Below are 24,211 nucleotides of genomic sequence, written 5' to 3'. Positions count from 1 at the left end.
TGTTAGGTTCGGTTTCTTCCTGGCTGCCTGTAAAATGGCCTCCTTTGCCGCAAAGAAATGCACCCTGCACACAACATCCCTTGGGCGGGGGTCTTGTGGATCCGGGAGGCGTAGGGCCCTATGGGCTCTCTCAAGCTCTAGAGGGGTTCCTGGTGGCTTCTTTAACAGATTGTTAAAAATGGAACGGAGGACAGTAGGGATATCAGGGGCCGCAATTGATTCAGGAAGTCCTCTAATACGTAGATTGTTCCTTCTATTTCTGTTTTTTTGGTCATCTACGTGTTGTTGAAGGGCAAATAATTGCTTAGATTGATTCATCACTGTTTCTTGGATGGATTGAATAGAGACTTGAGAGGTCGACTGCTGCTCGGTAAGGGCATGAACCCTATGAGTAAGTGAAGAGAGGTCAGACCGCAATTGGATAAATTCCGGTTTACATTCCGCCACCACTTGATTAGCCAGTGCTGCAATGTCGTTTTTGGTGGGGATTGCTTGTAACAATGCTCGTAGATCTGCCAAGGATGCCAGGCGATCTTCACTCGTCGAAGCGGCAGCATGAGACTTATTGGGGTATGCATAAAAAGAGTCCTGTATAGCTGGGCCATATATCATTTTCTGTGTATTTTGGGGGTTGTTCATGCCCTCCCACAGCGGTGGCCCGGTTACAAGATGGCGTGGAGGGGCTCCCAGTGCCATGGGCCCCTTGTTCATTGGTATCAAAGTGCCCCCATCCAGAACCCCATCTGCGGCAATCTGTCCCTCGGCCCAGGAGGATCCCGAGCACCAACTGTCTGGAGAGGTGGGGGGCACCTCCTTAGGGGGTATCCCCCAGAATTCAGTTGTCGCCCTCTGAGAACCGTGCAGTCCTCCCCCCGTCTCCAGGACCCCCTGGTGTTCTTGGGGCCCCTGGTGAAGGAGTGTGGTTCGTGCCATTGCCAATGCTCCTGATATGGGCCCCTGTCAGCATGTCTTCCCTCCACCCCTGTACCTACAACTGTGGGCCAGGCAGTCCTTCAGGGGTGTCTGCTACTGCCTCCTCGCTGGAATCAGGCGCCCCTGTGTGAGAGGCTGTCAGCTCCTGGACTTCAGCCGCGCTGCGCGGCATCTGATTCTTCAGTGCCCGGGGCTGCAGCGGTGAGTCATCACCTGGGCCCGGGCACGCGTGCACTCCTCGCTCATGGGGTGCCGCTCTCCAGACTTCGCTGGTGCCGGCTGCAGGTGAGTTGTTGGCGCTCCCCGGTCCCGTCGGCAGCGCATTGGGGTGTGGAGCAGGCAAGTCGCGATCGCGGGTGTCCCGTCCTCAAGCGCTGATCCTCCAGGCCGCGACGCAGGTAGGCGGGCGCCATCTTGGAATGGCGCCGGCACACTCACCGCTCCTCCCGCCGCGGGGTTCTTTGCTGTGTGTACCGCCGCTGTGGGTCTCTTGGTGGGACGATTTATATCCCGGGGGTTCTCTGTTGCGACCTCCTTCCTCTGGGCCGCCAGCATTCCGGTATTCTCGGGCACCAGGACAGGAGCAGGGACCGGTTCAGGCTCTGCAGGCCTCAGTTCATGCTCCGGCTGTGGAGGTGTCCCAGACTCCCTGGAGCGGGTGAAGTAAGCCCCAATATTGTGCTGGGGTGCAGGGGGCCGACTTGTGGTATTGGGCTTGTTCTTTTTGGCAGTAGATTTGCCCATTTTTTATGTAAAAGCCGGCGTTATGGGGGATTATATAGAGGAGCTCCAGAAAAGCACGTCCTCACTCAGCGATGTCTAGCTCCGCCCCGAGGTTACTCCTTTCTATGCCTATACTTAATGTTACAATTGGGATTTACATGGTGTTTGTTGCGTATTGTCCCTTTTACTATCTTTAATAAAAACTTTGCATTTGAAATAACTCCATTGTGTGGTGTACACATTTTTGCAATATTGGATAAGGAGTTTAAATTGATGATGGAATTATAGGGGGGATATTACTTTTTGAGTACAACTTTGTTTTGATAATACATCCCCACTCTCCATGAAAACTTTATCAATATTAATTTCTGTGTTAATCACAGTACTGTTTTCAGGTTCCATGGACTTCAGGGCGCGAGACAACAACTGGCGCTCTCACATCAGTGAGGCTTTTAAGGAGGACCTAGCATGTGGTTTTAGTAGTAAGCATAGTGACCATCAAGCGCACATGCAGAAATTGAAACAATTGTTACACAAGAGGACTAAACTCTGGTGGAATAAAGGCTTCCTGGAACAATACGTAGCCTGGGGCTTGATCCCACAGTGCCTACGAATCCAGGTATTCCCCTCATTCCCAATCCAGGAGGAGTGGTTTATTAATGCCTGGGAGGGCTGCGCAGACGCCTGTTCCAAACAATTTATGGAACTATTCATTAAACTAAACGAAGTGAATGTGGGTGAGATGGAGGTTGAGATTGAGGCCATCCAGGAGCGATTGAAAAAAGAATTGACGGAAGAACAATTGGCCAAATTCAACACAGAGGTGGAAGGAGAGTTTGCTAAGTGAGTGGGAAAATGAGATCAGAACCACGAAAACCAAAAAATTGCAAAGGGATAAGAACGAACAGGTTAACAAACAGGTATACAGATGGAAGAAAGGCCGTTCTTATCAGTTTTCTCATGGCAGACCAAGATCAGTATCAATCTCATCACGTACCTCAGGGGAGAGTGTTGAAATGGAGGAGAAGGAAGATAACCGTACCATCCAGACCAATAAAAAAACTACCGAGGGCTCCAAATACAATCGTGGAGCACCTCAAGGAAAAAGGAAGGGGATCTCACCCACGATACCTCAGGAACAACGCAGTAAAAAGAGCCAACTGGAGGTAAGCAATCTATCCACCCACACTCTAACAGAGGCTCAGGTCCAGGTCCTCCAGTTGGGACTTTCTTTTGTGCCAACAGGCACCTTTGATTTGTTCACTACTGTGAAGGACCTTCACCTTTATGCCCGTAAACTATTACTCCATAGATTGCATAATACAGTAAAGAAAGGCAATGATACCCTAACAGAAAGAGAACAGGAAGCCATTACTACTCTGGAGGACCTTGAAAGGGAGGGTGAGTTTGGCACGTCTGGCGTATTCCCCAAGGAAATTCTTCCTAGATCCACCACGTTCCCCCCACTGTCCATCTGCCCACAGATAGAGATTTTTGTTAGGTTAGTCACTAAAGAATTGGAGAAAATCCCTAAATACAGTTCTGGTGACAACCTGACAAAACAACAACGTACGGCGATTAAAGAACTGCGCAACATGACGGACATCGTGGTTAAAAATGCGGACAAGGGGGGAACGTGGTGGTCTGGCCTGTCTGTAAATACGAACGAGAGGCATTCAGACAGTTGAATAATAAGGATACATATACCAGACTTGCCACTAACCCGACCCCTGAGTATAGGTTAAAATTTAAGTCCATACTGGAGGAGGCCCTTCTGGATGGGATAATTACCCCCAAGGTGAGAGATGGACTACTGGTTAAGACCCCTAGGTTGCCCACCTTTTACCTTTTGCCGAAGGTCCACAAGGATGCCACCAACCCCCCAGGACGCCCCATCGTCTCGGGGATTGGTGGCCTTTGTGGGCCGGTCTGCACATTTGTGGACTTTTATTTAAAACCGTTAGTGCAGAATCTTCCGTCATACTTAAAGGACACAAATGACTTACTAAAGAAACTGGATGTGATCCACATAGATGCAGATATGTAGCTGGTTACGGCGGACGTCGAGTCCTTGTATACCTGCATCTCGCACGAACAGGGTCTGGAGGCATCTAGACATTTTTTATTGGGCAGCTCTTGGGATGGGTCTCTGTGTGAATTCATTTTGGAACTTCTAGAATTCATCCTCCACCACAACGTGTTTACCTTCAAAGACCGGTTCTTCCTGCAGAGGCGTGGCACCGCCATGGGCGCAGCATGTGCGCCATCTTATGCAGGGCTATTCCTGGGCAGGTGGGAGCAGAATGTTTTACATGGTCTGCCACTTGCCCAGAGAGTAGTCTGCTGGTACAGATATATATATGACGTGCTGTTCCTGTGGCAGGGTGCCCGCTCTCTGCTGGATGACTTTATGGAAGACCTGAACCGGAATGACGTGAATGTTAAACTCACCTACAAAGCGGATCAAAAGAGAATTGAGTTCCTGGACGTTGTGGTGGAGGTTGGAGAGGGAGGCCTAATTGAGACTGACTTGTTTAGGAAAACCACATCGGTAAATGCATTATTGCATGCATCGTCAGCTCACCAGAGATCCACAATAAGAGCAATCCCCACTGGCCAATTTCTGAGGGCAAAGAGAATTTGCTCTACCCCTCAGAAATTTGAAGATCAGGCCAAGGACCTACGTGCGAGATTCAGGGACAGGGGATACGGCGTCCGCGGAATCGGATACGGCTATAAGAGAGCAAAGCAGATCCCCAGAGAACAACTGTTATATGGTCCCCGGGTAATGACGGAGGATAAAAGTGACAACCAAACCAGATTCATCTCCACCTTAGCGGACAGTGGGGCCGCGTGAGGGACGCTCTCACGAAACACTGATCTGTATTACAGACAGACACAGTTCTGGCGGGTGATCTACCGGGTGCCCCCCTATTAACATCTAGGAGGGGCAGGAGTTTACGTGACCTCCTGGTAGATAGCCACTATGTGGCTAGGACATCGGGTGGACTTTTTGGACACAATAACCCTAGAGTGGGATGCTGCACATGTGGGGAGTGCGTGACATGCAGGTCTGGGAATATTGTTAGAGGCAAAGATTTTTTCTCAGCCGACAAAAGGCAATGTTTCCAGATTAAAAATTACATTTCATGCAGTAGCGTGTATGTAATTTACTACGCCAAATGTCCCTGTGATTTAATCTATGTGGGACTGACATCCAGACAGTTACGCGTCCGCATACGCGAACATGTTCGAGACATTTTAAAGGCCCCATCTGTGACGGATCTCACTCTTCTCAGGACCCTCCCCAGACACTTCAAGGTCCATCACAATTGTGATCCGTCTGGACTGAAGGTGATGGGGATCGACCTGATTAAAGGGGGTATAAGAAGGGGTAAATTGAAACTGGCCCTATCAAGGCTGGATTCCAGGTGGATTTTCTCCCTTGGGACGCTATCCCCCCATGGGTCTAAACGAACAATTGAGCTTTGCTCCCTTTCTTAGTGGATGATGTATTGTGAAGTATTGGTTTCCTTGGGTGGATTTCCTGTGGAACATTGTCTGATTTTAACTCCGCTGTTCATTATGCTTCTTTTTAATTTTAATTTACATGTTGTTGTGTTTTAGTAACATTATTGTAAATGAGGACCCGTTGGTGTCATCCCCTGTATCTGATGCTCCCTTGGCCCACCTACCCCTGATGAGCAGGAAGATTGATGCGGTCAGTTCTCATTCGGATGGAAGAGGACAATTCAACTTGAAAATTCGGTGTACCTGTTTGCACTGGTGTTATTATGTATTGCTGGTTTTTTGATATATTATGTTTGTCTTATTCAGGACATACAGTGGGCTCGCTGGGGGTCCTTTGGTACACAGGTATTCCGCCTAACTATCGTATTGGGAGGGTGCTTGCTTACCTGGGATGTAGCCAGGCGACCAGGCCCGATCTGAATTTGTATCTGTGCAACTTAAGCTATTATGTATCTGGCATATGTATGTATGTTTTTTTCATCTTTAAACACTAAACTTCTCTTTATTATTGGGGTCACCTTCGGTGCCTGTTTGGGTCGTGGCCCATATATGCTGACCACAGTCACTATGATGTATCATCAGTGCCAATTATCACTATGTATATATGCATGTGGACAGGGTCTGGGCATGATGGACCGCGAATCACATGCGCTGGTGGCCTCTCTTTCTTCTTTTCCTGAATTGTGGGTTGATGGACCCTGTGTTCATCGGACGTTGTGATACTTTGGGGTTAACTGTTACACATCCCCTGGGAGGTATAGTTTGTTTTTTATGAATCAAATTGGACATCTAATATGCCAGGCATTCCGATGTAATAAATATAAACACCGGATGCTATCTGTAATTACTGTTTGGGTTGTGTCTTTCATCTGCTTGCTGATATAAGTTCTGCCATATGATATATAATCTATTCATGAGCCTGCCTTACCTGCACGCCCACTACCTGCAATGCGCGCTGTGCGAGCGTGTCTTCCGGGTGCACACACCCGGCGGCGTCTTTAGCGGTGCTGCACATGCGTGAATGACGTCACGGAGGCTTTCTCCGACGCATGCGTGGCTCTCCGCTGCCTGCCGCCAGTGTGTGTGCTCCTTGTGACTTCCGGAGCATGCCGGACATGCGCGCAGAAAGGGCGGTCCGGTGGGCGGATAACATGGGTCATGGGGGTATTTAAGGGGATGTACTACGGGGTACATACGTGTGGTGGCCCTTGACAAAGGAAGCCGAAACGCACGTCGGGCGTGGACCAGGATGAACTCCCCTCTATTCTGATTACCATCGGGTATGTATCATTGCCTCTGACTGCCTTTATGCTGTTTCTCAGCAATAGCAACATGTTATGGAGCAGTAAGATGACTATGTGAGGCTTGTCTTTGGGGCATCAGAATATTGGGGACACTTTATTTTGTCGCACTCTGCAGATATGACTGGTGGGAAGGTTTCCCCCTTATATACTAATGACCTTTCTCCCCTGCTAATACTGAGTGCACTACACCTTTGCCTTAATCCTGTTCCCCACATTGTGAGGTTACTCCTTTCTATGCCTATACTTAATGTTACAATTGGGATATACATGGTGTTTGTTGCGTATTGTCCCTTTTACTATGTTTAATAAAAACTTTGCATTTGAAATAACTCCATTGTGTGGTGTACACATTTTTGCAATATTATAATTCGTTAAGTATTAAAGAATTTACAAAGTAAAAAAAAAAAAACAAGAAAATCACACCATTTTATTCTGCCACTCCAATCTGCCAACTGGAGACAGAAAATAAGTGGCAAAATCTTCACGGAGATGCATAACGTCTCTACTGCTTCTGAATGTAATATTTGTGTATTCTGGCAAAGGACTGTTTGAAATTTCATCCTCAGCCGGAATTCGACCATTTGACAAAAGAGAATTATGTAAAACCACACAAGATTTGACTACTTCATCAACAGTGTCTACTTTCAGATTTATAGCAGTTGACAAAACTCTCCATTTTGCTGTAAGTATTCCAAAGGCGCATTCCCCCATGTGGCGTGTACGACTCAAACGATGGTTAAAGATTTTTCTGTTGTGTGTTAAGGCTGGAATACGGTCTCATGAAGTTGGGATGCCTCATCGCCCACACAAACGAATGACATTGGTGGCCCATCTGTGTGTGGAAGCAGCCTGGGTGGTGGGAAGTCTAAACTGTCTCCATACAGATTGCGGCCCATGGCAGATAATTTAAAAACTTGTGAGTCATTAGCTCGTCCATACGCTCCAATGTCCACCGCTACAAACTTATATTCTGCATCTGCTATTGCCATGAGCACTATGGAGAAGTATTTTTCATAATTAAAATACCCTGAACCTGTGAGAGCCGGCTTGATAATCCTAATGTGTTTTCAGTCGACAGCCCCACAACAATTTGGGAGCTGACATATTTCCTCAAACTTTGCAGCAGTAGCCAACCAATCTAGTTTTGTTGGATGTGGGACATTCTGCATGCAGACCTTCCCACAATGCACGGCAAGTTGTTTGGACAGTTCCCGCAATTCTCGAATTACTCAGATGGAATTGGAAATGTAACGACGAAAAATGACTCTCCTGTTGCTAAAAATCTGTAAAATAAAAAACATAAAAATTAAATCACCACTCGCCAACAGTACAGCCAATACATTACATTACAGAATGGGTAGCACATATGCTACTATACAATTGGCTTACCTGAGTGTTATTAGCCGCTCTGCTGAAGTGATTGCCAGCCAGCAAAATGTATCGCTGCACCGTATCATTGGGTCTACCCGCTCCACCAACTTGTCGAACATTTCTGGAGATAACTGAAGAATTTTTCAGGGTGTGTTCTCAACTCCAAATAAAGTGTGTGCAAAACGCCCAGTGACATCCTGACTGAGTTAATGGGGTGGACCCAAAAACGCCGACGGAAACGCCTACGCCGTTGCCGCTCCATCTCTGCAACCTTATACGTCAAAACGTTGGCTTGATAAGAATAATCAATATAGGCATAATTTTCACAATAACAGCATCCATTTTGCTTCTTCCTCTCCAACCCCTACAGATGGCCTGTGAGAACACACTTATATACACATCTTCAAAATGTCTGGCACTCCCATTGGGCTGGCCCAAAAAAACCGGACTATAATGGAATCCGTCGGATACGTCATAAAACGTACGCATAACAAATGTAACGGTTCCTGTGAAATAACACAGCCATTGCGTCCGTTGCAACAAAAAAAAGGACGTATCCGTCGTTATGACGCAACGACGGACCTGGCGGATTTGCAAGGACGGAAGTGTGAAAGTAGCCTAAGGACACACCATTGCAGCAATGGGAGCTAAACAAGTAGAAGTCACAGGACTATTGTCATAGCGAGGAAATCGATGTAACCAGGCTACAAAAGGAGAAAAGCCATTGTAACACTATAGCCACTTTGAAGGCAATGCAATGTAAAATGGAACAACCCCTTTAAGTGGCACAGTAAACCAGCTATGGTTTAAAAAGGAGCTGAATAGCAATGATTTGTTGTTGTTTTTCTTTACTACATAGCTAATCATTTTATACTAAAATTATACAAATAATACAGTGTTTCCTCGAAAATAAGACCTTTCCTGAAAATAAATCCTAGTTGCGGGTCAATAATGAAGTGTCCATGAAGCGGTAAAAGAGTTAAAGATACTGCAGGACACATCATTATAGACAGCAGACACCCCCAAAAGAGAGAAGAAAGAAGAGAGAAGACTCCGCGATCACACACACCAGACGCCGACCGGGAGCAGAGGAATGCATCAAGGTCCTGCGGCAAAACACACACCCACACATCAGATCGCATATATACACACACACACACACACACACACACTCACCACATCCAGAGATATCGCTTGCTTCTCGGCGGCGTAAGGACCGGGGACACTATGCAGTGGAGCTTTCAGGACCTGCGGGTGGAAGGAATCATGTGACGCTGTGCACTGTGCAGTGGAGCTTCCAAGACCAGGAGGAACGCATCACATGGCCGGAAGCAAGTGTTATCACTGGATGTGGTGAGTGTGCGCACTGGTATGTGCGATTTCTTGAGTGTGTGTGTGAGTGTATGCTATCTGATGTGTGAGTGCGTGTTCTGATCTATGTGAGTGTGTTCTGTGTGTTTTCTCATTCTCTGTATTCTCCAGGTCTGTGCCTGGTGGGAGGGGCCTATTTGGTCGTGCCTTGTTCCGGGTGATCACTCTGCCTCATCTTGGAGCTATTTTACCAGGAACGCCACTAGTGATCATTCCTGCTCTGCAGTGTAGGCTTCTGGTTCCCGTGAGTTGTTCTGATCTTGTCCTGTTACCTAGTTTTCCATCCCCTGTTCCTTTGCTTCCTCTGCCTTATCTCTATGATGAAGATAGCTTTGTCTATCGAAATGCGTTGTCGCCAGCTAGAGGGATAATAAAGGTTTGTTTTTTTTTCAATCATTTATTCAAGAACAAGTTTTTCACCCCAGCGCTGACTAGATTTCCTTCATTTGTATACTCTTTTGCCTCTCCATGAGCGCTTAGCACCAGGAGCAGCTTCGGGTTTTGTCCCATTGTTCATAGTTAGCTGGAGGACATGTGGTTACCCGGTAACCTGGGAACCACATGCCAGGACCTGCGGTGACGCACTACCGGTGGTCACGTGATACCATCCGAAAGTATTGAGCGGCTGTAACAGTGGCCAGTGGTGTTTGGACCCCTCCAGCAACAATCTCTCCTTCAAACATGCCTGAACTCTGGGGTTGTGCAAGGGTGCACAACCCCAATAGATGAGTGGCCACTTGGCCCGCAACTTTATCCCATTACCACCAGGTATTTTCACAGTACGCTCCCTTTGTTTATTTCGTTATCTCTACTCTCGGCCTCTCTGATCTCCAGCTTGTTTAGTTATCCCAACTCCGCTTGCTCCTCTGTACTTATGTGTCCTCCCGGCTCCCGACCCCGGCTTGTACTTTGACCACGGCTCTGCTCCCCTTCTGTACCCGACGCTACTTCCTGGCTTACCGACCACAAGCTTGTACGTGATCTCGGCTTCTTTTGCTCCTCTGTACTGACGTGACCTCCCGACTTCTGACTCTCGGCTTGATCAACTACTCTGCAGACCGTCCCGCTTGGGTATTGGTGACCACCCCTAGTGGGCTGCGCATCACTACACCTTGATACTTGACATCATTCTAGAGTACAGGCACCCCCTGGTGGTTAGCGTCACAGGCACACGTAAAAGCACACCAATACTGAATGGACCACTTTTTCCTGTTGCCGTAAAGTACATATATTCTTTTACTATACAAGAAAGTGCACATCTCCAATATGGCCACCAAAGAAATGTTCTCAAAAAGAATACAAGTAGATTGCTATAAGCCATAAAAAAATACAACAAGCACATTATTTCCATTCATCTAGCCTTTGAAACTGAGCGAATATTTCCTGTAAGTGGTCACTTCAGATGGTAAATGCTCAAAGTGTTTAGGAGAAAAGTGAAATAATGAAAAGCCCTCAGCAAATTCAGCGGACATTCATCTGAAACGTATTTCGTACAATTCAGTGCACCGCTATGGAAGCACCTAGTAAACCAAAGCCGCCATTCAAAGCATTAACAATGATCCTTTCAGAAGACGAGCTTCTCTGCAAGAACTGGTCTAGCCGGAAAATTAACCAGCTATGGGCACAACATGGGAAATACAAGGAAAAAAGACAATAAAAAGCAACATCAGATTGTGAAGAACAGAGAAGGAGATGAAAACTGCACCAGCAATGTATAACGGGACTGACAGACAAACCGTGCATTACTCCGGAGCCTAAAGGGGGCTTTACACGCTACGATATCGTTAATGTTTTGTCGTCGGGGTCACGTTGTTAGTGACGCACATCCGGCGTCATTAACGATATCGCAGCGTGTGACACGTACCAGCGACTTTAAGCGACGTCAAAAATGGTGAAAATCGTTCACCATGGAGAGGTCGTCCAAAACTCAAAAATCGGTAAGGGGTTGTTTTTCGTTGTGGTTCGTCGCTCCTGCGGCAGCACACATCGCTGTGTGTGACACCGCAGGAGCGAGGAATGTCTCCTTACCTGCCGCCGGCCGCAATGCGGAAGGAAGAGGTGGGCGGGATGTTTACATCACGCTCAGCTCCGCCCCTCCGCTTTGATTGGCCGGCCGCTTAGTGACGTCGCGGTTACGTCGCTGTGATGCAGAACGTCCCTCCCCCTTGAAGGAGGGATTGTTCGGCAGTCACAGCGATGACGCCGACCAGGTAAGTGCGTGTGACGCTGCCGTAGCGATAATGTTCGCTACGGCAGCGATCACACACAATCGCAGGAACGACGGGGGCGGGTGCTTTTGCGTACGATATTGCTAGCAATTGCTAACAATATCGTAGCGTGTAAAGCCACCTTTAGAATGATTTACTACAGATACAGAAACTCTGCAAAAACTATTCTGATGACACTGACAATATCATGTCAAGCACAGGAGACAAATAAAAAGTTATTAGTGCTTGATGTTCCAGTCCAGAGGCTGCAGCTTCCGCAGAGTTCTCGTGACTGCGCTTCCTGCTCTGCTATCTGTCAATTCCAGATATCATGAAGACACGTCAGAGATCCAAACAGCGATAATGTACTTCTCACAATACCAGAACACTGTAGGGAGGCTGACATTTATGGGGATAGGGACGCAAACATCATCCCACATTGTGCCGGCCTTCAGCATATACTGCACCAAATATGTTCTAAATAATAACAGGCGAGTTCCTATTGGACCTACCAGCTTGGGGAAGAAAAAAAAATGTTCTGCAATAAATTTCACTGCAGATTTTTTACAATTTAAGCAATTAACAAATACATGATTAATACGCCCTTAGATTTCATTTTAAGATACTTTCAATTTAGATATATATGGCGCATCAACAGGATACCCCATAAATGTATGAGATATGTGGGTTACACTTCCAGTAACCAGAAATTATATGGAGGGGGGGGGTCTCCTGACTCACTCGATGAGAGGACTGCAAGCCACTAAGTTCAGAGAAGGAATGGATGAGCAGTAAATCTGGGTATGCCTGCAATGTTTGTGATGGAAATAACTCACTAAATTCCAGCCATTGGTAGGGCACAGACGGACGGGCGCGGATGGACGGACGGATGGACACACACAGCCTTCTAAAATTTAAAGTTGTTGTCCACTGTCGGAAAACCCTTTCATAAAGGGGTTGTCTACTACTTGGACAACCACTTCTCATTCCCGATATTTGGCACCATTAAAATAAAAAAACCTTATGTCTGCCTCCCATGCCGATGCCATTCCAGCAGTATCGGTGCTAGCATTTCAGAGGCTTACATGAGGTCACACAAGCCCCTAGCCCAATTACTGCCGATTTTTTTCTCCCCACCTTCGGACAAATGAGTAGCCAATAGGAACGAGAGCTGCGGCTGCTGCTCTTTTCTTGTTGATTACTCATACGTCCGAAGGCGGGGAGAAACAAGCTGGTGGTGATTGGGCTAGGTTTGTGTGACGTCACAAACCCACGTGCCCCCCGGGAACTCTAATGCCGACACTGCTGGAATGGCGCCGGCACGGGAGGCGGGCATAAGGTATTTTCATTTTAATGGTGTCAAACATGTGGAATGAGAAGGTGTGGTCCAAATAGTAGACAACCCCTTCAATATATAAACTGGCTAGTAGCCATTTTTTTTTTTACAAAATCACGGACAACCCTAACTATTATAAAACAGAATCTGAGTGTCACAAAGATCGTAATACCCCCATTGTGTCCTATGCAGAATGAGAGGGCTGTGAATCATAGGGGGATTAAATCTAGTGCTAAAGTTATGTTACCCCTAAAACACGCCAGCGTTTTAGGGTTAAACATTGCAAGTTATCATCATCAGACCCATCACCAATTGATGCCCAGTTAGGACCGGATGATCTTGGTGACAGATTCCCAGGGGCGTAACTACCGCGGTCGCCATTGCGACCGGGCCCGGGAGGTTAGGGGCCCGCGGCCCCCTGGCAGATCAGCAGCCAGCTCCTTTCTGTGAGAGAGGTGCTGCGCTGTTCTGACGCAGACCACGCGGTGGCCGCTATATGACCCGGTCGCCGCCGCTGACAGCGGGCCCCCCTGCCTGCTGTCATCGGTGGTGTCACCGCGCTCCTGTCACTGCACACTGTTTTGATATTGCATAGAGCGTCTGGCGCCGCTCTATGCATCATCATTCTTCCACCGTGCCTGCGTGGTGACGTCACTCCTGTGCGACTGCTGTGTGTGGTGAGAGCACAGAGCGCAGGATGATGCCGACCGGAGCCACGGGGGAACGAGGACAGAAGTGAGGATGAGCAGTGGTGAAACAAGTAGGAGGTGGGGACAGAGCTGCGGTGGAAGAAGAGAGGTGAGTACTTGTGTTTTTTTTTTTTTTTTATAAATCAGTGAGTACCTGGGGAGGCTGGCTGCAGGACACATGGAGGCCCTGGGGGGCTGGCTGCAGGACACATGGAGGCCCTGGGGGGCTGGCTGCATGAGACATAGAGGCCCTGGGGGGGCTGGCTGCATGACACATGGAGGCCCTGGGGGGGCTGGCTGCATGACACATGGAGGCCCTGGGGGGGCTGGCTGCATGACACATTGAGGCCCTGGGGGGGGCTGGCTGCATGACACACGGAGGCCCTGGGGGGGGGGCTGGCTGCATGACACATGGAGGCCCTGGTGGGGGGCTGGCTGCATGACATATGGAGGCCCTGGGGGGGCTGGCTACATGACACATGGAGGTCTATGAGGCTGCATGATACATGGAGGTTTATGGGGCTGCATAATAAACATGAAGGACACCTTATACATGGACTATATGGGTGCATTATACATGGAGGAGTATGGGGCTGCATAATACAATATGAAGGTTTATGGGGCTGCATTGTAATACATATAGGACTATGGGGGCTACATTATAATATAAGGAGGACTATGGAGGCTACTTTATACATGGAGGACTATGGGGGTGCGTTCTAAAACATGGAGGACTGTGGTGCAGTATAATATATGGAGAACTATGGGGTGAATTATAATACATGGAGGACTATGGGAAATGCATTATAATACATGGAGGACTATGGAGGACCATTCTAATATATGAAGGGTTATGAGGGACCCTTTATACTATATGGAAAGCTATGTGGGGGCCATTATAGTATTTGGAGAACTATATACAAGGAGGGACAAAGATACAAGCATGGGATGGGAATGTTTTGTGCTGAGGGAAAAAGGCTCTTTACCTCAGCACCCAGCTTTCCCATGCTCTGCTGTACATCTCTTATCACCCAGCTTTCCCATGCTCTGATATGGGAAAGCTGGGTGCTGAGGGAATGATGTGTAGCAGAGCATGGGAAAGCTGGATACTGAGGACAAGATGGATATCAGAACATGGGAAAGCTGTGTGCTGATAGAGGGATTTTAGATCATGGGAAACCTGGGTGCTGAGGGTAAGAGGCAAGTGTCAGCGTCATTATCCCGTACCCCGAGTGTCAGTGTCATTATCCTGTACCCTAAGTGTCGGTGTACGTGGAGGGGGGCCCCGGTCCAAATTTTGCACCAGGACTCATCACACTCTAGTTACACCACTGCAGATTCCCATTACATCTTATGCTTTTACAAAGGCACGGCAGTGATATAAAGAAATAGGGAAGGCACAGCAGCAGCATCGAAAATCCAAGGTGACTGCATCCAAAAACGATAAATTTTGTGCATTTACGATGACATGATAAAGTGACAGCAGAAACGCTTCCACCCCTAGTGCAGATCTGGGTCTGTGTGAAGCATATGCAATAGTGCACAGCCCTCCTACTTAAAGCCCTTTTAACCAATCAAATCATCTGTACATATTCACCAACAGATACAATCCTACTAGAGAGTGATGACATGCAGGTTTCGTCTGATTGCAGGTCCTTATACTCTAACGAACGATGATCACCAACAAATATTCATCCAAACCCCTCGCTGCTTGTAGCTTTCTGAAGGTCAGACTGGACTAGAACCCAATATGTCTCTCGTTTATATATTTTCTCTGCTATTTCTGCACGGGTCTGACAGCGTTTCGGACCCTCCTTAGCAGCTCTATAACAGAACAGGTTAGAAAGGCATCAGAGTGACCTTAATAAAACTACCTTATATTATACCAGCGAAGCCCAGACACATATATAGTACACTTTAATGAACGGGGAGACCTTAGTAGAATTAAAATTTATGTAGTAACTAAACGAATTGACTTTTAAAACTATGAAAATGCTAGAGCTCTTAGGGTACTGTCAAGTAAGTGTATTAGTAAGAAAAGGAAATAAGAAGAGCAGAACTCTCAAAAGCAACATTCATGATCTTATAGCTCACCCGGACAAAGTCTTAAATGAGTAAGTCTCCTTTAGCCCCGGCTGTCCGAGCAGAATGCTTCCAATGAGAAGGCAGGGCCAGACCACCCTTGCATGTGACCTTGAATGTCAGGCGTGAGAGTGGGAGTAGCTCCCAGCAGATTTCGCAGAGCGCTCTGCTCATTGGGACTCCTTCGATAGCTTTCTCGGAGCATCTATAAATAGAGCCTCCTTGTGTAAAGTGAGAGGGACAGAACGGTGCTGAACACGGCAGGCAGCCATGGAGGCCCATGGATCAGGCACATCCAGCTTCATTCACTAGGCTACTATTAAAGGTGCATCACGCATAAGATCAAAGACAAGTGGCGTGGACACCATGACGGGCCGGTCAGGATGAGGAGCATCATCACCTTGATGTCTGCATCTAATGATAGGTGACCTGCTGCTATCTGCCCCTGCCCATCATTAAAGCAGATTACCGTGACCCAGCACAACTTCTCAGATCAGCCACAAATATCTCCAAGTAATAGAGGATCTGAAAAAGCAAAGTTTCTAACTATACTATTACACAACCATAAATGCAAACCAACAACATTGTGAGTAAGAGTAAAAAAGAAATAACAAAAGCAACAAAACCATTATTTTGGCATTCCTGGGGAAAGGCTGTATAATGTTCTTTACGCTTCAAATACTTACAGGACCAGGTGATAGTCAGCGGTCCACGGCCTGATCTGCTGTCAACACTCACCTGAAAAACAGGAACATGAATGCACATTAATGAAAATAATAAACTGGTGAAAAAAAACAAACACAAAAATGATTCACTAAAGCAATGCACAGAAGCATCATTTAAGCCTTGTGCGCACTTGCCGGTTTTTGCCGCGGATTACCTGCGGTTTTGCTGCATGTTTCGCTGCAGAAAATGTTCATAACATGTCTGCAGTGATTCACCAGCAAAACCTATGGGGAAAAAAAATGCTGTGTGCACTATGCGGATTTTGACAGCTGCATGTTTTGCTGCAGGATTCCCGCAGCAAAAACAATTGCATGTCACTTCTTTTCCGCACGTCGCTGCGGGATTTCACTCTATTGACTGTAATGTAATCGTCAAATCCTGCAGGGAATAACGCAGGCAGCAAATTCTGTGCGGTTCATTGCATTTTCCTGCGTTATTCCCTGCGGTATTTCGCGTTTTCGGGACATAATGTTCATCACTGTCTGCGGTTTTGCAGGGAAGTGATGTCATTACAGGAAGAGGAAGCGGAGCAGAGAGTAAACACACACATATCAGACACAGACATATAGTAAACACACATATCGCACACACACAGACATATAGAATATACATAGAAATCAAATGTACATATATATAATAAAAAAAAAAAAGTGGCCTCCGTTGTATTTTTACCTTCCAGCCGAGGTAAACACACAGCGGCAGCCCGGTATTCTCAGGCTGGGGAGGGCGAGGGCCAGAGTTAATGCCCCCCCCCTCTCCCGCAGCCGAGAATATCAGCTTGCCCCGGGACTGTCACATCCATTATGCGGCAGTCACGGAGTGTCCCCGGCAGATTGCCGTGATGCGGTGGCAATCCAGGTAATAAGGAGTTAATGGCAGCGGATCGCTGCCATTTAAGTCCAGGCTTAATCATGGCAGCGTCTATGAGACAGCTTTCATGATTAACCCATAAGTAAAGTGAATAAACACACACACACACACACACACACACACCGAAAAATCCTTTATTTTAAATAAAACACAAAAAAGCCCCCTGTTTCACCCCTTTATTAACCCCTCCCAACACACAGCTCCGGCGTAATCCACCGAGGTCCCACGACGCTTGCATCCAGCCACAACTGACACACTGTACAGAATGCAGCCTGGTAACTAGACAGACTACAGAGGTAACCACAGGTCATTTTTCACGGTCGGTAATGTGAACACACTACTGACCATGAGAACTGCAGTGTCCTCACAGGGACTCTATCTATTGATTGATAGAGGACAGATCAATCTATTGATTATCTATCTCTCTATCTATCCTGCTATCTATCTATCCCTCTATCTTTCTATCTATATATCCCTCTATCTATCTATCTAGCTATCTATTCTTCTATCTATTTCTCTATCTATATCAGAAGGAAATTACCTTTTTTTTTCTCTTCAATGTGCTTTATTGCATTAAATGCATTATAACACATGTACCAACACGTGGAAAAAATGCACCGAAACGCAATAAAACGCATGCGGATTTCGATGCGTTTTTTTCCGCGGGTGCGGTAATTTTTCAGTGCCTGCGGAATTTTCTTAAGAAAATTCCTTTTTCCAGTGCGCACAGGGCCTAAAGGGAATCTGTCAGCAGCTTTTTGCTATGTAATCTGAAGTCAGCATGCTGCAGGGGTTAAAACAGAATTCAGGGATGCCTGTCTTGTCAAGGTTCCATCTGTTGTTTATTTGTTATGCTTGTTAACCATGTTTGTTTAACCAGCAGGATCTCACATTGCTTGGGTTACAATGTCACATGGCAATGTGCCACTCGGTAGTCCGGCACGCCCCTTCCTCTGATTGTACATTGACAGTGAGATGTCAATCTCTATAAAGAGCCTGGGCGGGATAGCTCTCTCAGCTCTGTTCCCAGATGAGAGAGCAAAAATCTGCTTACAGATTCCCTTTAATGGCTAGAACACACGTGGACCTATTTTTTAGCTGTGGACCTGAGGATGACAACCTATAGACCTTGACCTGGGGTTCCATCTGGCAGTTGCAATTGGCGTTTTGTTTTTTTTTAGGCCTGAGACACAGCTGATGCAAAAGGTCCGAGTGCATAGCTGGAAGAGAAAATGCTCATTGCTGCGTTTTCTAATCCAGCTCTAAAACCAATGCAGTGCAGCAATTGATGAGCCAGGTGAATGGTAATGGAAAACTATGGGTTCAGTTCCTACATCAATTTCCCTACGGTGCTTTTGATGCGTGCTGGAGGAAAAACAAACCAAACAGGATACTCGGACAATTGGAAATGAGGACTAACTAGACCAAGTACATTTGCCTTTATAGAATTGCAAATTAATAACGTTTTAAATGAAATCTGTTATGTCCCAAATCATTATTAACGTGCAGCTATAAAAGTGTGGCTATCAGGAGAACATTAAGTTTATTCCTCTATGTAGCCGCCAGCTTTCAGATGTAGTTGTGTGCCCGGAGCGTCTACTGTTACCGCACAGTACACAGGAATCAGTGGCTGTAGGGAAGCAGTGGAACTTGGATCTGCGCATCTCTGCAGTGAGCTGTGAAAGTGACGGGGCATGCTTACAGCCACTGATCACTGTGTACCAAGGGGTGACTGTAGACCCTCCGGGCAAACCGCTATGTCTGAAAGCTGGCGGCTCCTGGGAGGAAACAATCATTTTTTCCCAGTAGCCACGTTTTTAGTAACTTGGTTGGAAAATATTGTAGTGTTATTAACCTGTAGATTTACTGTACATCTGCAGGTAGACATGACAGCTTCCCTTTACATTACTGGTGTATGCGTCTTTTTCAGGCTACTCATCATGTTTCATACATCCTAGCAGAGTTAAACATAAACGGTCATATATGCCCTTGAAGAAATTAAGCAGAGAATGGGATCAGATAATTAGGCTATGAGTGATAGCAGCAGAATTGGGGATTAGAATGGCTAAATGTAAAATAATACATTAACAAAAGAAGTAACTTGATAAGACAACGCAGTATTTCATAGAAAGGCTCAGATCACCTTTAACATTCAGAGAACATGTGAATGCACAACATGTACTTTGTATGGAAAGTAACTGAGCAGTTGTCCAGCCAAAGACTGAACTCTTGGCCAAGGAGGCAATAATTAACATGGATGAAGACATCAAAGTTGCAGTATAGAAAAAAAATAAAATAAATGCCAGGATCTGTACTAACAAGGCGAGATGAGACACAAAACTACGGTAATGTGCTAGGTTTGTGAGTAGACTGCCCATATCATTACAGGACTGTAGCACTTTCAGTGGTCTTCACAATGCTATAAAGCAGCCAACAGGCCACAAATCATCCCCTCTTCTGCCTCTATGGAATGTATATTTCAGGGTATTACCAGAACAAACAACATTAATACATACACCAAAATAAATCATCAAAGATGAAAATAAGTAGCTGATAAGGAACTAAGAGATCCTGTATATTAAAAATCCTCCTTGTTAAACCCGGCCATAATAAGGCATAGGAACCAGGGTAGTCTTTAAGAGACAGACCCTTAAACATTGTCGTGGGTCTGTGGTGTCAAAGAACAAAGAACCCAAATAAGCAGCATTGCATTATAAAAAGTAATTATGTAACAAAACAGCCATCTTAAGGGGGCTTTACACGCAGCGACATCGCTAGCTATGTATCTGGTGAAAGCACCCGCCCCCGTCGTTTGTGCGTCACGGGCGAATCGTTGCCCGTGGCACACAATATCGCTAGTACCCGTCACACTATACTTCCTACCTTACTAGCGACGTCGCTGTGGGCGGCGAACAGCCTCCTTTCTACGGGGACGGTTCGTGCGGCGTCACAGCGACGTTACACGGCAGGCGTCCAATAGAAGCGGAGGGGCAGAGAGCAGCCGAAGGAAAGTCACGCCCACCTCGTTGCTGGAGGATGCAGGTACGATGTTGTTCCTCGTTCCTGCGGTGTCACACATAGCGATATGTGCTGCCTCAGGAACGACGAACAACCTGCGTAAAGCACCATCAACGATATTTGGGATTTGAACGACGTGTCAACGATCAACTATTAGGTGAGTATTGGTGATAGTTAGCGGTCGTTCGTACATGTCACACCCAACAACGTCACTAACGAGGCCGGATGTGTGTCACGAATTCTCGTTAGCGATGTCATTACGTGTAACGGGGCCTTAAGTCCCATAGCTTCCAAACCGTGGATTTAATGCTTTGTGAATGCACTGCAGAATCTAATAGGCACATACAGAGCCTAGTAGGATTCTCCATAACTTTCAATTGTGTAAGAGAGGTCCTGAAGGTAAGAAAGGTGCATTCACACTGCCTAACCGCTTAAGGCCCCGTTACACATAGTGATGTCGTTAGCTAGATCGCTGAAACGTCACAGGTTTTGTGACGCAACAGCGACCTCACTAGCGATCTCTCTACGTGTGACACATAGCAGCGACCGGCCCCCCGCTGCAATATCACCGATCGTACCTGAACGTCCTGGTTCATTTTTTGATCGTTGGTGTCCCACTGGACAGCATGTATCGCTGTGTTTGACGCCATAACAACGACGAACGACCTCGTTGGCGACTTGCCTGGGTGGAAACACTACGCCTCTATCAAGGTCTGAGTCGTCAGAATAGCTGCTGTGTGACAGGGTCCCAACGACCGCCGAGGTCATTATACGGATCGCCGTATCGTTGCCGCGTCGTTACTTAGATCTGCCTGCTTGCCAGCTCCCTAGCGACCGTGTAGCGACGTACCAGCGATCCTGACCAGGTCGTATCATTGTCGGGATCGCTGGAACATCACTACGTGTAACAGGACCCTTAGATGCCATAGTCAACATTGACCATGGCATAAAGGGGTTGTAACATGCAACTCTGGCATCTAAAGATGGCCTAAACTCCATCATTGTAAGGTATGACAGGTACTATGTGACTTTATCCTAAGGAAAGTGTAGGAAGTGTACGGTAAGGTTCCATTGTATATCCATCTCTGCCGGATACTGTAGTCATTGTGGCTGTGCAGCACCATGATGCCCCCGTTACTACACAGGACCCTCAAGAGCCTTGGAAGGTGGACACCCAACGATCAAGCACTGATGACCCATCCTAAGGATAGGCCATCAATGATCTGCAAAACAATAGATACACCTACTGTATTAGAGTACCTACACTTACAACAAATGGACAGAAAGCAATGGCGTTTAAGAGGCAAATCAATATCAGCTGTCACTATAATGGCGGTCAGAAGAGTATGCTGTTCATTTTAATGACCCCTGCATATTTTAAATGCATGCAAATAAGAACATGAGTTCAAAAACTTGTAGGAATAATGTTAGTGTCCTGCTTAATGGAGTAAAAGTGGTTCTAAAATAAGGCCGCATCTGTCGGCTCCCAATATACAACATCAATTATTTAGGCGGATGTCGCCGGTCTGAGAAGTGTGTGCTCTGCTCAAACTGCTCAACAAATATTTTCCACCCTGTATTTGCCTTTTCAATGCTTTTGTGCTTGCACAAATATTTGCAGTAATAATACCCATGTGCATTAAGACTATATATAGCTACTTTATATTTAATGAAAAGGAAAAAGTTCCTTCATTTAAAAAGAGACTTATTCCCAAAATATAGTAGCTCTTGGTACTGTCTGGCCGTTCTATAGACAACTAATGGAGCAAAGGGGGAGCATGCGCACCTCCCCTCTCTATTTAAGATGCCAGGTTCACAGGTTCGGAGCCTTAGTTCTAAGGATTTATGGGGTCCTCAGCAGTTAGACCCCAGCAACTGGTAATCTTTCCCCTCGCTATAACTTACTATTTTTGGAATAACTCTTCAAGGGAATTTTCCAGAAGTTAGATTGAGACAATCTGATTGGTGGAGGACTAATACTGCAGGTGATCGAGTACTGCAGAAAAGCTTCCATTGAAGTGAATGAGAGCAGAACTATAACACACGAGAGCGGCCACCACTCCGTAAACAAAAAGGTGCTTTACACCTGGCAGAAAACAGTAGGGCAATGGGGAGTCGGGTATGAGACCCCCACCTGATAGACATGAGCTACCCTGAAGAAGCTTCATCTTCTGTATACACCCATATTGCCAGGGCAATCGGGATGAGCCGGGTAAGCGCCAGGATTGGCTCATCTAATGAATGCGCCAATTCTGCAGAAGCTGCGGATGCTATTTTTAGGCTGGGAGAACCCAATCACCATGGGTCTCCCCAGCTTGAGAATACCAGCCCCCAGCTGTCTGCTTTATTTTGGCTGGGTATCAAAATTGGAGGGTGGGGGCACAAACCGGATTTTTAAATTATTGATTTAAAAATTTTTGAAAAAAAAAAAGCTGCATGGGGTCTTTCTTATTTTGATACACAGCCAAGATATCACACACAGCTGGGGGCTGCAGCAGTCAGCTATAGTCTTTATCTGAGCTGGGTATCAAGATGCGGGGGAACCTATGCCAGTTTTCCAATTACCGTATTACGCACCGAATTATAAAGACACACCCCAAATTTAAGGATAAAAAAGAAAAAAAAAAAAGGGGTGTGTCTTATACTCCAGTGTTGTCTTACCGGAGGTGGCAGCGGTGGTTGAGCGGGGTCACAGGAGGCAGATGCTGTGCTGGTAGTGGGTCTGTCCTGGTGGCGGGTCACTACTCTTTACCTAAGCACCGCAATATTCCAAGATGTGGAAATGTAGCTGGAGTATCAGGAAGCCCCCCCATGTACCCAATATACTCCGTACAGATGACGCCAAAAATTAGAATCAAACCTGATATGTGGAAACATAGAAAGGTGCCCGCAAGTCTCTGCAGCGCATCAGAGGTTATATCACATATCCGCTGTGCTATGTACATGAACAATATAATATGCCAGGGCTTATTTTATAGCCTATGCACAGCAAAGAAAAGAATTTACAAAACATCAGAATAAAGTGCCAGACTTTTATATATTTTGGAACAAAAGAAGTCTTGTTGTATGTTGACTATGCAGCCCAACGAAAGGTTAAATACCGAGAAAGGAACAATAAGAAGATGCTGAGAAGTCAGAAAACACTTTGCTCCGATGCTGCAGTTTTGGTAACCAATCACAATTCACTTTCATTTCTTAAACTTCTCTGGAATAAATGAAAGCTGTACTGACTCCTTTAGACACAAGGACCTTTTTTTATTAGACATTTCTGAAAAATGATTCTGATTGTAATAAACATTACTGAAACTTACAGTCACACTCAGATTAAAGGGGTTGTCTTACAGGGAGTTGGTTACCAGATTTTTGCAACTCCTTCTGAGAGCATTATCCTGTAGGGGCAGAGACCCGGATTCCAGTGCAGTATCACTTGCTAGACTGCTTGTTGTGGTTTTGATAACATTACTTTTATCTATAGCAGATTTAGTAGTTCTCTGAATGATTAGCTTCATATACTCCCGACTTCCCTCTGATTGGCAGCTGTCTTTGTAAACTATGCAACTGTGCAACAGAAAGCTGCCAATCAGTGGTGGGGGCAAGGTTAAACAGAGCTCATTAATATGGAGGACTACATGGTGGCAGGCTTACTAGTCCTCTAATTATAATCTCCTGCTGCTAAAATACTGGTTTTATTGAAACTACAGCAAGCTGCCCATCAAGTTACACATCATTGGAACCAGGATCTGTGTATCCACATTGCTCCATTCAGATGAGGCAGCTCATTCTCAGCATCGGTGGGAGTACCAGTGGTCAGATCCCCACCAATCAGCAAGCTATCACTGACCCACAGGACAGAACCCCCACTATTTTGGGTCAATGTGTCACCAGTAGTCCCCTAAAAAATTACTGTAGAAGTGGCACATTTCATAACAGCTAGTCTTCTATTAAACAGTAATCTGTTCAATGAGTGTCCCACAGTCTCTTACTGTAGTAATGCTTGTGTTGTTACTGGGTTCTCGTCTGCAGGAGGCTCGAGTCAGGGGGTAAATAACA

General features: G+C 46.3%; 1 long non-coding RNA gene across 1 annotated transcript in view; it reads right to left on the bottom strand.

The window, feature by feature from the left end:
• LOC142243344 (uncharacterized) overlaps nt 1–24,211 on the bottom strand; it is a 106,362-nt gene that overhangs the window by 27,545 nt on the left and 54,606 nt on the right. The window contains exon 2 of the long non-coding RNA XR_012724352.1: nt 16,234–16,285. This is a non-coding gene — a long non-coding RNA (uncharacterized LOC142243344). The remainder of the gene's footprint in view (nt 1–16,233; nt 16,286–24,211) is intronic.

The sequence above is a fragment of the Anomaloglossus baeobatrachus genome, chromosome 6 (genome assembly GCF_048569485.1).
Source record: "Anomaloglossus baeobatrachus isolate aAnoBae1 chromosome 6, aAnoBae1.hap1, whole genome shotgun sequence".
In the NCBI taxonomy this organism is placed as follows: Eukaryota; Metazoa; Chordata; class Amphibia; order Anura; family Aromobatidae; genus Anomaloglossus; species Anomaloglossus baeobatrachus.
This window is presented reverse-complemented; position numbering and strand designations above follow the sequence as displayed.